This window comes from Ascaphus truei, chromosome 16 (genome assembly GCF_040206685.1).
Source record: "Ascaphus truei isolate aAscTru1 chromosome 16, aAscTru1.hap1, whole genome shotgun sequence".
NCBI classification, from domain to species: domain Eukaryota; kingdom Metazoa; phylum Chordata; class Amphibia; order Anura; family Ascaphidae; genus Ascaphus; species Ascaphus truei.
The window spans coordinates 23,843,061-23,860,071 of record NC_134498.1 but is presented as its reverse complement, the minus strand read 5'-3'; the positions used below and the strand labels follow the sequence as shown (position 1 = coordinate 23,860,071).

At 38.8% G+C, this 17,011-nt stretch overlaps 1 protein-coding gene across 3 annotated transcripts in view; it reads left to right on the top strand.

The window, feature by feature from the left end:
- The first annotated feature begins 8,443 nt into the window (after positions 1-8,443).
- Positions 8,444-17,011, top strand: part of LOC142467315 (protocadherin-11 X-linked-like) — a 1,193,920-nt gene continuing 1,185,352 nt past the window's right edge. For 2 of the 3 annotated variants that reach the window (XM_075572839.1, XM_075572838.1), the window contains exon 1: positions 8,475-9,102. The gene's annotated coding sequence lies outside the window, so the exon portion shown is untranslated. Of the gene's footprint in view, positions 9,103-17,011 lie in introns of all 3 variants that reach the window. The other variant, XM_075572837.1, reaches the window with a different exon arrangement.

The following is a 17,011-nucleotide window of genomic DNA, read 5'->3' as shown; positions in this document are numbered from 1 at the left end:
TGTTTGCTTTAAGTATAAAGTATCAATATATTTAAAAAAAAATCAATTGCTTTGTAAAAAAATTAAAAAACAAAATAAATACAAAGTGTTTTAAGAGCTAAATGAGATGAGATATCTCCTTTAAACAAAGAAGAAGAATATGAACAATCTGGGAAAACCCTGTGGGCCTGATGCACTGATACCCGTTAAATCAGGGCAAATAGAGAGGAGGTGAGGGAGACCTATTTTAGCATACTATAGTCCCAAGTGCGATATACAGTATATGTCCTGAAACGTTCCTTCAAACAACACGTGGAGAGACATCTGTGCTCAAAAAAGAGCACACTAAGATACCTGGGAGATATGCAAAGTATATTGTACTGACTTAGCATATATCTCAGGTGTGCTCTGTTTAAATAAAAAATAGGAATCTTCCCTCAAACTGTTGTGTCTGTCGTTCTACACAATGTGAAAACAATTAAAGAAATAGCTCAATGCTCAACCCAATACCTATAGAGTTGTAGACTAGGGTGCAAAGGGTTAAAGATATTATAGCACAACATGTTAACTCTAAGATTATTGAAAAGAACCCAGTTAACTGCACTCAAAGTAATATTAATAGCTAAATTAGCCTGGGATACCAATTGTCCCACTATGAGGTAGAATCACCCCTACCTAGTGACACACTAGAGTGAGTCAGAGCTCACAAAAACCAATAATTCAAAAAATAAAAATAAAAAATATTTATTAATTATGACAACCGCAACGACTTAAAATTACAAAACGAACAAATACTAAAATCCCCTATGGGGTGTTGAAATCGAGACCTGTCTGGTGTAAGTCAATTGATGAGATAAGACTCAAATGATTATTATCCTCAACATACACCAGTTAATAAATGCAGTGGTTGGTACGCAGTGGAAAAAATCCCATATTGGTGTAATCACCTAATAGGCACATAGTATACCAGGTATCAGATGACATATAAACCCAATTGTCACAGCACAAATGCTCAGTATATCACAAATATATATGTGGGAATGTGCAGTATGGCCACACAGCATAAATAGTGGAGACCTAACTACACAGTTGCTGAATAGTACATCTGTAATCCTGTATAACTACATCAATTGGTGACCTAAGAAACAGCTCTTACTTCAATCATAAACATAAATGTAATAATCAGCATGCTTTGAATAATGTTGCCACATGTATTGGCTGCATCAAAACTGTCCTGTTAACCAAGGCTGTTGAAAAATAAACCTGAGCAGCGTGAAAGCGCTGGATCTATCACATAGGCACATAGTATCCCAGGTATCAGATGACATATAAACCACCATCCGAGGTACACCGTTGATAATATAGCCACAGGTCAATTTCTCCGTTTGAGACGGAACTGCTCCAGTGTTGAAGAATATCAAAAACAATCAAGTGATATGAAAGAGAGATTCAGTGCAAGAGGTCACAGCAAGAAGGTTGTGAATAGAGCATATAAACGAGCACTGGTAACATCAAGACCGGCACTATTGAGTAATAAACCAAAAATTAACACAAACAAGAATGTAGTGAGATTTATTGGGAGATATAGTGCACCTTTGGGGAGTCTTAAGAACATTTTGTCCAAACACTGGCATATTTTGATGGAGGACAGTGACTTGCAAACAGTCCTGCAGGAACATCCAAGTATGACCAGCAGGCGTGCACGTAACATCAAAGACCGCCTGGTTCATAGCCACTTCCAAGATACTCCAATGAGAACGTGGCTAGGACCCAAACCTACAGGTACTTGCCATTGCGGCAGATGTAAAGCCTGTTAAACCATTAAGTGTACAAAAACGTTTACTGACTCTAAAAATACAAAAACCTTTACAATAAGGGAATTCATTAATTGTCAGACAACAGGGGTGATCTACCTGATAAACTGTGTATGCGGCAAGCAGTATGTGGGGAAGACCCACAGACCCTTTAAAACCAGAATTCTAGAACATCTGGGGTCTGTCCGCAACCAGGTCGACACCCCTGTATCCAGACATGTCTGGCGTGAGCATGGAGGTGATAGCAATCGTGCTGTGTGGCTATACTGCACATACCCAAGTATATATTTGTGATATACTGAGCATTTATGCTGTTACATTGGGGTTTATATGTCATCTGATACCTGGTATACTATGTGCCTATTAGGTGATTACACCAATATGGGATTTTTTCCACTGCGTACCAACCACTGCATTTATTAACTGGTGTATGTTGAGGATAATAATCCTATTATTTGAGTCTTATATCATCAATTGACTTACACCAGACAGGTCTCGATTCAACACCCCATAGGGGATTTTAGTATTTGTTCGTTTTGTAATTTTAAGTCGTTGCGGTTGTCATAATTAATAAATATTTTTTTTTTTTTTTTTTTGAATTAATGGTTTTTGTGAGCTCTGACTCACTCTAGTGTGTCACTAGGTAGGGGTGATTCTACCTCATAGTGGGACAATTGGTATCCCAGGCTAATTTAGCTAGTAATATTAATTTGAGTGCTGTTAACTGGGTTCTTTTCGTTAATCTTAGAGTTAACATGTTGTGCTATATGTTCTACACAGTGTGCAATGTATATCATACTGTATTGCATGTTATAGATTAAGGTAGTAAATTTTCACTAAGAAAAACATGCGTTTCTCTGCATACAGTACTTACTGTTGAAGTAGATTCAGGAGATATCCGATATTCCAAAACGCTCTCTAACATTATTAACAATAGTGTAAATAAATCAACAAAAGTCCAGAGACCCCCATGTAAGGGAAAATATAAACTATTACAACTCTAGTCATTCAACCTTTATCAAAAGAAAAAAACATTTGTAATTACAGTTCCCGTTGACAAAGTTGGGTGTCTGTGTTAATAATCAATCTAAAAGTGAATATTCATTGGTATATAATCAAGTTGACCATAACTTAGACACCCAAGTTTATTGAACTGCACTTCTGTGTTCTCATTTTATCACATGTACAGTAACATCTCTTAAATGTAGATATGCATAAGAAAATGTATTGTGTCTGATCATTCACAATGCTGAGTTGCCATAGTATAGGGATGGCCTACTCCAGTCTCCAAGAGCCACCAACAGGCCACATATTAGGGAAACCCCTGCTTCAGCACAGGTGGCTCAATCATTTTGACTGAGCCACTAATTGAGCCACCTGTGCTGAAGCAGGGATATCGTTAAAATATAAAGTGTTGGTGGCCCTTGAGGACTGGAGTTGGCCACCCCCGTTACAGTATAATCCAGGCGCAAGCCCCAAAGCTTTTGCACCAACTGATATGTGTAAAGGAAGATCTAGTTATCTTTTTATTGAGATTTTAGTACTTTAAACTTCTTTTCTTCAGATGTGATTTGTGATACAATAAAAATGCAGAAAGGGGCTGAGTTATGTGTCTCAGTTGTGATTCTCAGGAGCAGTTGAATATGCCTCAATGAGTCACTTCTGCATAACTTATTACTGTAATTCATTTCTTTGCTTTTATTGATCTCATTAGAAAAGTTATTATAAAATACCCTCAAACAATGGACAGTAAGGGGTGGAGATATGTCAGCCTGTGTTCCTGAGCTGTAAGTCGGTGAAGTCTAATTACATACTCTTAATCAAACAATGACTGAAGACCACAATGGTACAGTTACTTTAATTACGTTTTTGCTGGGGATATAAGATCAATACATTCTATACAGGTCTTTTGTTTTTTTATGTTATATTTTGGTACTATCTCTTGTTTGATTTGTTTCCGTGAACCTGCTAGAAGCACAGCTATTTATTGAAACAATATAGTTGTAAACTATGTTGAGGTCTGGTAGTATTTTCATTGTTTTAGAATTACTGGTGTTTTTCTCCTGCTTAGCACTTCACTACTGGCACTGATTCCTGTTCTCAGTCTACATACTTTATCTTCATTTAGTGTACACCACTTCTTATTTTGCTATATGTTTTTGTTGTGTATGCGATGAAAGTCATATAATTGTATCTATACAGTATATGCAAGATAAAATCTCTTAGTACATTAGTACAGGGGTTCTCAACTCCAGACCTCAAGGTTTTAAGGATATCCCAGCTACAGCACTCAGTCTAAAACCGAACCACTGATTGAGCCACCTGTGCTGAAGCATGGACTAATTGAGCCAACTGTAATGAGACAGGGACTGATTGAGCCTCTTTGCTGAAGCAGGGATATCCTAAACACCTGACCAGTTATGGGAACTTGAGGACTGGAGTTGAGAACCCCTGCTTTAGTACACAAGATATTCTATTGTTACAGCAGAAGGTAACATGAATACATCTGTCAGCTCACAAGATTCCAACCATTGTAGGTTCTGTGTGTCAAATATTAGACTAGTTTTTTCTGACATTGAAGCCAGTAGTCAGATGGAGTATGTATAAATATACTGTATCTTACAAGAACCTTTGTGGGTCTGATTATACTGTAGATCAATAGTACTGGTTGTGGTAATCGAGAATGTATATATTGTTCCATCCTTTGCCCTCATTTACATGTTTTCTCCATTTGTTTGTCAAACAGGATAAAGATCAAATGTAAGCAACTAGATAAATGTGTTTGTTACACCCTGCCCCATGGGTGGCTTGGTAAATCCCATGGAATGAGTAAAATACACATAGCATATACCTATTTTTGTCACATAGGGATATTAGTATTTCTTACCATGCCAATGTTATGTTGTGCCAATATCTTAATATGTTCTTGCCAAGCCTTGCTGTAAACTGCTAGTGTTGGGAAGAATGAGTTCTACGTTTGCCAAGTAACAGTAGGAGAGAGAATAAAACATATCTCATGGGCATTAAAATAAGATCCTTGTGGCAGAACAACATTTATAGACTAAGACGACTATAGTGTATATATAGTGCTGTTGTACAGCTGAGCTTTGTATAAATGAAGGAAAACTATCAAAATCCAGATTAGTGTAGAAGGGATGGAGAGCATTTGCTAACTCCACTGCATTATATTTAAATCCCTAAAGCTCTAAAGCATACATGATAGATTGCAACATTTGCATTTTGTGATGCAAAATATATACAGCTTGACTGCAAACCCATATCAATGTATCCCAAGCACTTACATGCAAAACAAACAACAACAAAAAAGGAAAAATGAGGGATAAACCCCACCATCTGTTATCACTCTCCTGAGAACACGCATGTAACAGGACTGTCTTTCATATTAACACATCCATTTTTGGTTTTGAAATACTAAATAGTAGAAGTATTGTGTAGAGGAAAATGGAAGGTGATTGTCTAAATGTGATTCAACAACTGCCCTCTACTAGGACCATGAAATGTCCAGGTTCACCACTTGACCATCTCACAGAAGACAGTGACTTTTGAATATTCAGAGATAATTAAGAGAGTATGGGATTACTGCAGTGGGTCATGTCCAATACTGTTATTTTTTTCCTATTGATGCGGATGATCAGTATTATTTCTACAAGGGTCCTATTTAGAAATTGAGTGGGTGGAATGAATGTCTTTTGACTGGATCAGTCAACCAGAATTCTGTATACCCCGTGACTGGCTATTCCAGCTAGAGAGAGGAGAGTGCAGTCTAGCCTGGGCTCCAGGGAGGTAGAATAGGTCATGGTGACAATTCCACTGTAGTACTATTGTAGGGATGGCCAACTCCTGCAAGGTCCAGGTTTTCAGGATATCCATGCTTCAGGTAGCCACTGATTGATCCACCTGTGCTAAAGCATGGATAACCTGAAAACCTGATCAGTTGGTGGCACTTGAGGACTGGCGTTGGCCACCACTGCACTATTGTATTATCAACTGCAACAAGAAGCAGAAATCTCAACATTCAAGCACGTGTAACTCCTTTATTATACTGCCCAAGAGTTAAAGAAGCATCAATACTTCCCACCTTATCTTCTATACAGCGAGCTACTGTATTAAGATATACTCCCACTAACACATGGTCCCATCCGCAGTGGAATAGTTAAATCCTAATAGTGCACTCTCTCTCTTTGCATTGGTCTGCCTAGGAGGAAAGGAAGCAGCTTTCAGCACATCCGAATAGACAGCGACAAACAGAGGGAGAGCCAAGAAATGAATCAGGAATGCAAATGGGATGCAGCCTGCAAACAAACTCAGGGCAGTGTGAACTGATAGCCACTGAGCCACATCTTCTGCTGTCCCACCAGCTCTTATTCCTATCACTGCACTCAGGTACTGCATGGTGCAATCTGAGAGAGGTGGGATTACTTCTGGATCTAAGGAATTAATGTAACACTGGCATGGAGACATAGTCCAACTACTCATTGTCCCTATATACGGTCAATTCTACATATCTCTTAACATATAAGTAAGTGACACCCACAGGGAGTTGTTACAGGCATGAGCAGGACCAGCGCTGCTGGCAATAATGCAGCTGGGAACCCCGCCTGGAAATGGGACTTTCAGAATAATCAGTGAATACCTCAAATGTAATAAAACTGCAGGGAAGCAAAGAGATTAAACGGATGGAGAGAGACCCAGGGAAGGCTGGAGAGACAGGCATGGATGCGGTGCAATCTGCAGCCCGTCTCGTTGGCTGACTGTACAGGGGAGGCTGTTACAGATGGGAGGGTCAGCAGCACAAACATACAAGTCAACAGATCGGGTGCTGGAGACAAGAATCCTCTAGTTACAATGTATCACGAATCTCCTGGTTAACTCTTTCTGGACAAACATGTCAGGAATAAGACGGGTAACCACTTCATTGCCGGGGGAGACAGTGAAGCATAGGCTGGAGGAATTAGAGGGTCCTGGGGTCACATCTCCCAAATTGCTGACCCCCCTTCCCCTTTTCTGGAGTGAAGATGGGTGCCCCCTGCTGCTCATGTGGGTGTAATAGTATTTAAAGCTGCATTCCCTTGTCCCCTGCGTGGTTGAGCTCCATGCAATGGGTTCCCCCGGTGCTGCAGCTGCTCACACAGAGGCTGATGTGGGAGGGGAGGGCGGGGATTCACAGGGGCTTTAAACACTGCAACTGCGGGGTAAACTGCAGGCAAGAGGCAGCTGCAGCCTCCATCCCTATCCAGGCAGCGGCAGCAGCAGCAGCTCCTCTCTTCCTGGGATACATTATACATCTGCCCTGTGTCTGTGTGAGTGTGTGATTGTGTGTGCGGCGTGCCTGCCTGTCATATTGTCCTGGTGCCCTATGATTGTGTGTGTGTGTGTGTATGTGTGTTCCTTTCTGTGATGTTGTGCTGATGTCCTGTGTGTGTGTGTGTGTGTGTGTGTGTGTGTGTGATGTTGTCCTGATCCCCCGTTTACTTGTTGTGTGTGCCTGCCTGTGATGTTGTCCTGATGCCCTGTATACTTGTTGTGTGTGACAGCCTGTGATAGCCTAAGACATGGGACACAGACAAATAATCACACAGTCACAGGATAATCATGTCATGTGTATAATGTGCAGACCCGCAGCCCCCCTGTCACTTTGCAGTGCCAGTGAAGGGGTTAAGTCGGTAAAGCTCGCACTTGGCGTTGCAGCATTTAACCGCACAGGAGTCCCCCGTGTTAGGAATAATTGCTCTATTTTAAGAAGCTGCTCCCCCTTGGGCTTTGTGGGAGGCAGCCAGGCTCCGTGCTGCTGCCATGCCGCTTGTACACCTCCCAGACCCCTGTGTAAGATCCATCTGGCACAGCAGCCACAATGCACAGAGCTCTGGGCAGCAGCAGGGCAGCTTCCTATTGGCCAACTAAATCACTATATGTCATGCAAACAACTCTGCCCTGCACTTAGGCAATCAATTACCTATTTACTTCAAACTGATCACTTTTCTAAAGTGTGTGTGTGTGTGTCTGTGTGTGTCTGTGTGTGTGTGTCTGTGTGTGTCTGTGTGTATGTATGTATGTATATATAAATACACACACACAATATATATATATATATATATATAAATATATATACATACATATATACACATATATATATATATACATACATATATACACATACATATATATACATACATATATACACATACATATATATACATACATATATATATATATATATATATACATACATACATACATACATACATACATACATACATACATATATATATATATATATATATATATATATATATATATATATATTCATATATACACACACAAATACATACATATACACACAAAAAGCAGTATACACTCCAATAGACTATGTAGCATGTATGGGCAAGTGTGCATTTTATAAAAAAAAATGTGTGTGTGTGTATACACACACACACATTTGATAATATATATATATAATATATATCCCATATAACATACTGTTAGGACAAAGAAAAAAACATTCCAGCAGTAGGGACTCTAGGGGCAGAGCTGCTGCAGTCCTGATTCCCTGTAATAAGTGGGCTGATGGAAGCACACAGCCAGGTACCTCTTTAAGAGCAAGAGAGAGAGAAAAAAATACCAAGCTAACGTTCTGTTATTTGCATGCTAAGCCACACCTCATCGTGTGATGTCAGTGAGAGAGGAATCAGGCTGGCAGGACCAAAGCGGAGTTCAGACAGCAGGGCTGAGCCGTTCAGTGGTTTCACACACTCCGAGGTCTCCTCCTCCTCCTTCTTCTTCTCCTCAGCCCTGTCACTGCAGCACCAGCATCCCAGCTCCTCACACTGCCCAGCACCAAGGATCCTGTCTCCATGCTCTTATCTTCTCCCCAGATCACTTTGATCCTTCCATCTCTCTTCCAAAGGACTGATCCCTGGACTACCATACAGTAGGATCAGTGAGCAGGCTTGACATCTCCAACTTGTTACTGGACTTTGCGCTTGGAGTGCTCCAGCCTCTGCAGTGTGGGATTGCATCACGAACAATCCAGATACAGACCATTGCAAAGAGACTCGTCCAAAAGTTTGGATCCCCCACACACTTGGTCACATCTCCTTGGTCACTGCAGGGATCCAGCTTGGGTTACTGCAGACCTTGCATGGAATGAAGAAGCTGCTTTGGGATCAAGGGGTTGCTTTGAATGGGTTCAACTTCTAAGCATTTTGGGACAACCATCCTGACTCTAGATAATGCTGAAGAAGTACTGCAGCAGGACAACACCACAATTGATACCATACTGGAATTAAAGGTAAGGAGAGGCAAACACACGTACTCAGCTCTCAATGCATAGAGTAAAGCTTAGGCATAGAGTATATCCAATCACTCATTTCTGCCATTAGGATTCCAGGCGCAAGATAGTCAAGTCAGATGAAAGTGTTCATTGTTAGAAAATGCCTTCAGATGCAAATGCAAGTTCCCTGCCATTGAGGGGACTTCGATTCAGGGTTTTGCCTAGTCCCACACATATGTTCTGATTCCCTGCCAAATGCAACTTGGATGTTGCAAGGATGGATGGTGGTTGAAGATGTTGTGGTAGCTCTGAGGTTGATGCCTCCCTCCACTGCCCCAAATCGCAGACGTGTAGGGTTATCATGTAATCATTTTACCCGAAGGCATTCATCTGTGGATCGTATGCAAATATCACCCAGGGTATCCTAATCTCAAAGATAGGATCTATCAGTTGACTATAATACTTGCATTCGTGTATACACTTACATCTTTTAACAATTGAGTTTAAATAAACAGTGGGGTAAGAGAAATGACAACTTATGTTTTAGCCATTTTTTTTATCATACCGTTGTAGCCATGTATAAAAAGATAGGTTAGAGGCACAGAGTTTGAGCAGATTTTAGGCGTGATGGGAAATGAATGATGATCAGTGAGATTGCAGTGATGGGCTGCAGTTGAAGAATAGACTGACCAAACAGGATCTCTTGGCAGAAGCACTGACTTCTTGGGAGAACCAAGAGGTTCAAGGCTATAGCACAGGCACTGATCCCCCCTTCCTAGCTTTTGGAGAAACAAAAGCTCATTGTAGATTAAGATTATGCTGTAAAGCAACTAGTAGAAAAAGAAGGATTCCCATTATCTCCAAGCATGGATCCTTTTACCAATGCACTTACATTGCACTGAAAAGACCTGTGCAGATCAGATCAGCATGGAGTGCTCAGAGTTCAAGACTATATGAAATGTATATATCTCATTAAACAGCATTATCTTGCATTATTTTACAATAGTGTCATATTCTGTGTGTATACAGTATATATTTTTTTTACATAAATCATATACAAATATTACTTGTGCGCACATTCACGTCTTAGACAGGTCTGCAACCCTGCTTTTTGCCAGTGTGTGTGTATGTGTGTGTCTGTGTGTCTGTGTGTGTGTGTGTATATATATATATATATATATATTTATTTATATATATATATATATATATATATATATATATATACACTACTTCATAAAAATAGAGATATCATGAAACATATTTACCATTAAATGGAGTCCAGATAGTGAGAGGGTTACATTTTAATGAGCACCTGCTGTATGTTGGAACTGTAATTTATCTAGTACAGTAAGTTTAAAAAATGACACACGAGTCTCTTATGAAGCCTAACAGTTTGATGTATATTTGACTGAATAGACTGGTTTCATTGAGATCATTCTTTGAGCACCAACACTGTTTTATTATGTTGAGCCACAGGAAAGCAAGAAACCCTCTACAATAAGGAACGAGTGCACTGCCAAAAAAATGAGTCTTTTTTACACCAACATGTGAGCAATCTGCAGAATGGTGAGAAGATTGAACACACTATCAGATGTAAGCATTAGTGTATACACTGCAACCAAAAGGAAGCAAACTTTTTTTTTTCTTGACAGCAGTAAAACAGTTTAGATATGACTCGCCTTTCCATCCTCTGCAGGGTGATATTGATTAATGTCTGTGCTGTAGATATATTCAACACACAACTAGTGTCCAGGTAAAATCAATCTAAGAATAAAACGTTTGCCACAGCCACTTGGATAGTACATAATGCAGGACCAATACGCTGCATCAATCTTGAGTAAGGCTTTACATTACCATGATTAGGAGAAATAGACTCAGAAAATGATACATCTTTCATGGTAATGTAGAACCGTAAAGGTAAAAGGATTGGTGCTCCAAAATAACACTGAAACTACCCCTGATTGTCATATGACACGTTTGTATTCTCTGTATGTTGTGAACTTTATTCATTTTACAATAGTACATGTTGCATATTATAAAAATAGGGAATAGAATCGCTCCTGGAAAATAAATTGTCATTACAAAACACAGCAGAATTGAAAGATTGATCTGCATTTCTCAAGTATTAAAATAGCAGTTTTTCCATGTACATCACTTTTTTCTCATTAAAATTAACTAAATACTGTATTTTTGATTCAAACATGTACAGGCGTCTTTGCACCATTTGAAAATGGGAGTAAAGACTTTTGATGAATTCCCCAGATATTGTCAATTTCCAACAAGGTAGTATGTAAAAATGACATAAATAATGGAAATTCTAGGGAGGTTGCTTCCACTACGGAGAAAAATGACCAGTTGTTAAATACTGACTGCAGGTCCTGCTACAATACATTGTGCTAGTTATCCTTTGTGAATGCTCAGTAGCATTTTGGTAGGAATTTTGGCCTCAAAAGGCTCAACCTGTGTTCTGTTCTCTGAATATACTTGCAAATTCAGTGAAAGACATGCAACATGATTCACAGACACATTTTCCATTTTTAAATGATCGGTTTCATTTTCTACACCTCATAATCAAGACTGCATTTTGCTACCAAAAATTGGTTCTTTAAATGAAGTCTTAAGAAGACTTTCCATGGCTGACGGATAATTTATATGCGGCGTAGTACTGCCTGCTCAGTGAAATTGGTTTTATACCTCAGCTTCTGCAATAAGAGAGATCAAAGATCTGAACTTTGTAGTGAATTTGTATTCTACATAGACCAGAGTAATAAAGAAGTTCATGAACAAGGCTTAATGCAGTCTGTTTAAAATCGTCCCTCTAAAGGTCTTGTGCATAGAGCATAGTGCTCCTGTCTTTCTGCAGTAATTTATAAACACAACTGTTAGCTGATCATGAGGACATACTGTAGAGCTCATAACCCTGTTTGTGTGAGAGGTAAAACAAAAAGCATTCATAGTAGATGCAAATCCAGTTTTGTCATCTGGATCAGTATGTTTTATGGTGGCATTTGGGATTTAAATATTCTTTTGTGATATGTTGGGAGATTTCAGTTCTTATCGCCCAATTGTGTAAAGAATAATAGACAATAGTTTTAAAGGCAGACTTTTTCAATTATGGTCTCCGAATTAGTAGAATAATTTGCCAGAAGCCATAAAAGCTTTTGCTTGCTTTTCGCTCCTTCAAAAGCTCCTCTGTCCAAGGATTTAAACTGCCCTTGTAATTGTCTGTAATGTGTTATGCAGCGAATAAATAAGAGCCGGATTAGTAGAGTATGAATTTTCAAACCAGGACTGACAATGGTGGCATTTGCTGTCTGTAGCACAAATCTAAATGAAGGATTTGGGTTATTACCGTTCCTGTAGATTTTAGAAGCTTGCATCTTAATGCACTGGAAAAGTTTTTCCATGCTTACATAATGTTGTGGTAGGAATGAACAGAAACATGGTTATCGGCAAGATTTGGCATGCAAAAAACACTCTCCTTAGCGTAGTGGCTCCAGATAACTTGTTCGTAATGTCAGGTTAAGACTAGAGATACAAATTAAGGATTACATTAGAATAACAGCAAAAAGAGAAACCATTTTAGTTAGTCTGCTAATTTAGGATAGACCTGTGCTAGTAATAAATTGATGCCATTTCAATTTTCTTATCTTTTTAGTTTAGTTGGCCCTTGGACCTCTATAAAGAAGGTTTTCATGAGTGCATCTCTGATGTTAATATTCACAAAACGGTATCATAAAGCTGGCATTTTACCTAACAGTAAAGTACTGTTCTAATACATTCAATGCAATCTGCTCTGAATTTGATTTGCATTGCATCAGTCTTGGTTTTGCCTAGAACAGGCAGGCAATTGATGTAGGGAAAACATATCACTTTCTCAATGCAAATTGAGTGGTCTTAAACTCGAAACAAATCTTGACTTATACATTGCAGATTCTTTATTGTAACCAGTAGAAAATGCACAGCTAAGTCAAAGAAATCTGTATTAGTCCCATCTAGCACTTAATGAGTTAAAATAGCCTTTCTAAACTGGTCAGGTCATGTGTTAAATATGTCATACAGCTTGTTCCTGGCATAACACTTGATTATAAAACACATTGAGTTGCCTTCAAATTTGCTTTCCTCATTAGCACGTTCCTTTGAGTAAAGAAGTGTGTGTATGTGTGTGTAATTCAGAGCCATCCTTGGGGAAACGTCTTCATATGTTCTATCATTTGAACAGCTTAATGAGAAATGATCTGATTATATAATATATATATATATATATATATATATATATATATATATATATATATATATATATATATATATATACATATATATACAGTACTAGCAAGTGATGGAAATAGCATAGTAATAAAGGTACTGTAGAATGTCATTAAGAACAGGGCAACGATTCTAATACATGTTTCCTCCACGCCAAGTTCTATTACTCTTTCATGTTTGTACAGTGGTAAAGGTATTATAGCTTCTAAGCTCAAAACATGAAATGTCACTGTAAAACAAATCAATCGAACATATGAAGACAGCAGTCACATCTGCTTCTGAGGTTATTTTTTTTTACAACAATAGAGTGCATACAGTAGACCTTTGACAATTACTGTAATTGTTTTCCTTATATAATGTTTTTCTTCTCTATTGTGCAGATTTAAAGCTTAACCTTATAAGACTTCATTCACTAAGGTTTGCCATATTATATTTGTAGTGTTTCAGCACCGCTGCATAGCCACATGTGACTTGTTTTGTCCACTGGCCATTGGCATGCCACTGCATCAGATGATGGTATCACTGGGGCTATAAAGCAGAACCGTACAAAACACTTACAAAAGGCATTTAGGAAATCAATTCCCTAATTCATTTTGATGCATCTTAACATAGATAGAATTGCAGCTGAGGACTAGACATGAGATGTTTATTCGACTTCTACAAGCAGTGGCAAAATATAAGTGCGGTATTGGGAAGTCGTACATTTTTGCATTGTGGGTCGGGCTGCTGCTTTGAAATGCTTCACAGTATGATACATGGTAGTTGTTAAAAGATATCCGGGACACATCATTGTACCAATGGGATCTGCATTATAAAATGTACTGAAATACCATTATGGTAAGGAAGTGTTTGCCTCTACTATACATATATCTCTGAAGATGAAATAACTACACTCACACCATGTTTATTTTTCTAAACAAAATAGAATTTACAGATTAATAAAAAGTTCCATCTTCTAAACTTGGCTAAATGGTATTCACACCTCTTAAACTATTTAACCCCATGGCTATTTCTTTGGATGACGTGTTTTGATTTTAGACCAGTTTCACGGTAGCTACTTATTGGATTTAATATGTCAAGGCTTTTCTACTACTGTATAACCTGGTATCAATTTCAGTTATTAAAGTAATTCCCCCTAACCATAATGGGATGTGGTACTAATTCAGTAAACCATCAAGCACTCTGCTGTCAATACAGGGATTGGGAAAATTAGTCCCTGACAGTTCCACATGAACCAAGTCAGATGCAATAATAGCACTGCAAGTTATTTAGTGTGGGCTGGCTTTAAATGAGATTTTTCATCCTGGAATACATACTGGCTTCATTTTCATCTGGAAATTAATGTCTATTGGACTTGCGAAAGCCTCTGTTAATAGGAATATTGGAACTCGGTATAGAATGATAGCAATTTATTTTGTTATCTGTTGAGAAGTTAACACTTGCTAAAATAGCAATTACATAGTAGCACAGCCGGTTTATTAACGTTAAAAAGGGTGAGACCTTCTGAGGTTTGCTACAGCATGCAATCGTGAATAAACAATAGTTTGACCTACTTTATAGTAGCAGTATAGTACTGCTTTATCTGCCAGAAAAGGAGTTAACTTAGGCACAAAATGGTTAATACTTTAAACACTTGAAATGTGCCAGAATGCTAATCCAGTTAGTCAATATATATTACTGTGGTCAGCAACATTGATGTGGTTTTTGACAAAGAAATGACAGACATCTTACTTTGAGCAGTCACATAGATAGCAGGCCCAAGCTATAATAAGTAGGAGTTATTGCTCAAAGAAGTCAGTAACAGTTACAATGAATTAAACGGACATGCAGCGCAAGTCTATGTTTCATCGATATTCTTATCCTGGATAAAAACTGAAGTGTTTCGTTGCATAAACAGCATTACAGGCTAATGAGAAGATGGCCGACTTGCCTTTATTTGAGCGGTTAATGGCACGAGAATGCCTGTAAAAGTCTTTGAGACCCGATCACAAAAAGGATTCCTCCACCGTGCCTCTGCTATGAAAAGTGGCAGCAGAGAATCATGAGCAGCAGCAGTGGCTTCTCCGGCGCTCTCTCTCATTCATCTGAAAAGCATCTTTGAAGTTTGTGACTTTTAACCATGTTGACCATTAAATGCAAAAATGGTTTACTGATTATTCACAGACAGCTGCTGAAAGAAGCTCGGATCTGCTTGGGCGTCATCTCTCCTCACCACTGATTACCATCTACTTAGTAAAGCGTCTTTGAATTTGTCATCTGGAACAACGGAAGCAAATTCAAAGATGCTTTCAAGCGAAGGCAGGACTGGAAGAGCTGTGAGCACTGGATGCGCTGTGAGCACTGGATGCGCTGTGAGCACTGGATGCGCTGTGAGCACTGGATGCGCTGTGAGCACTGGATGCAGTGAGCATGGACCATTTGCGGCTTATTTTAGCGGCATTCCCAAATTGTTGTTGCTTGAAATTAAAGGACAGCGGATTTGAGGACGCTTCAGAGAAGGGAGAATAGAAGCTGTTAACTGAAACGCCGGATCCCCTCAAGTCATGACTTATGTCAATGGCTATAAAGCACTTTTTTGTAATTGCTCGTCAAAGTAGAGCAATGCAAATGAAAAACTGCTTTTCAGATGGAGACAAAATGCCCGTGGCTTGTGGTTTTTTAGGGAGATCTTTTTCCCTATTAGAGGGAATGTTGTAGGGTAGATTTGCATGACTGCAGGTTTTACAAAAATACTCCTAAAAACATTCAAATAAAGACTAAAATAAATGCAGCCTGCAGCAGTGATAATCCATTTAGAACAAGGCATTACATGGTGATTAATTCCTCGATTGGGTTATATCCTCCAGCCAGGACATTAATCGTCAGGTAAATCCAGTTTCTAAAGGAATTATTGCTTAATGGTTATAATGAGAACTTGACTCTCTGTAGGTTGTTATGCAATGCATTGTTACACACATACTGTATGTTGCAATACATGAGCAATAAAGACCTCATAGACTCTGTCCTGAATTGTGCAGGGGTTAAAATAAATAATCTGCAGTATTTATGGTATGATATTCTGTTGTGCCTGTATTTGCCGCTGCACATTGTAATTTAGGACAATGTGAATTAAACCATTATTCACATTGTATTGTATCTTTGTAGAATTGACATTGATCATAGAGAAGAGTAATAATGCCTTGCATTGTTGTGAACATTATATAGACATGTTGCTTTCTGTTAACACATTTTTAATAGTTTCATGAACTAGTTGTAGCTCCCAAAGTTGGAGTTGGAAGTTCCGCAGAGATTTGACTTCGGAAAGGCTCATCTGAAGAGGTCTGTTCTGAATTCCGTGCATCTAAAAAGCTGTCAGAAAGGCTGTGTATTTATCCATTATCATAATTTCATTGACTCGCTTAACCCCCATATTCGAGGGAGGATTATGATTTTTCCACTTAGCCGTAAGTATATGTGAGATCAATTTATGAGTTGAATGATTGGTATTTCCAACCGGCCTGGCTAATAAAAAGATCACTGGATCCATTGGAAGGGGAACTTCTATTATCTCCTCGATCAATTTGCCAACCATTTTCTAGTATTTCTGGATCTTGCGACAGAGCCACCAAATATGGGATATATCCCCCACTTGGCCACATCCTCTCCAACATAGGCTAGTGGA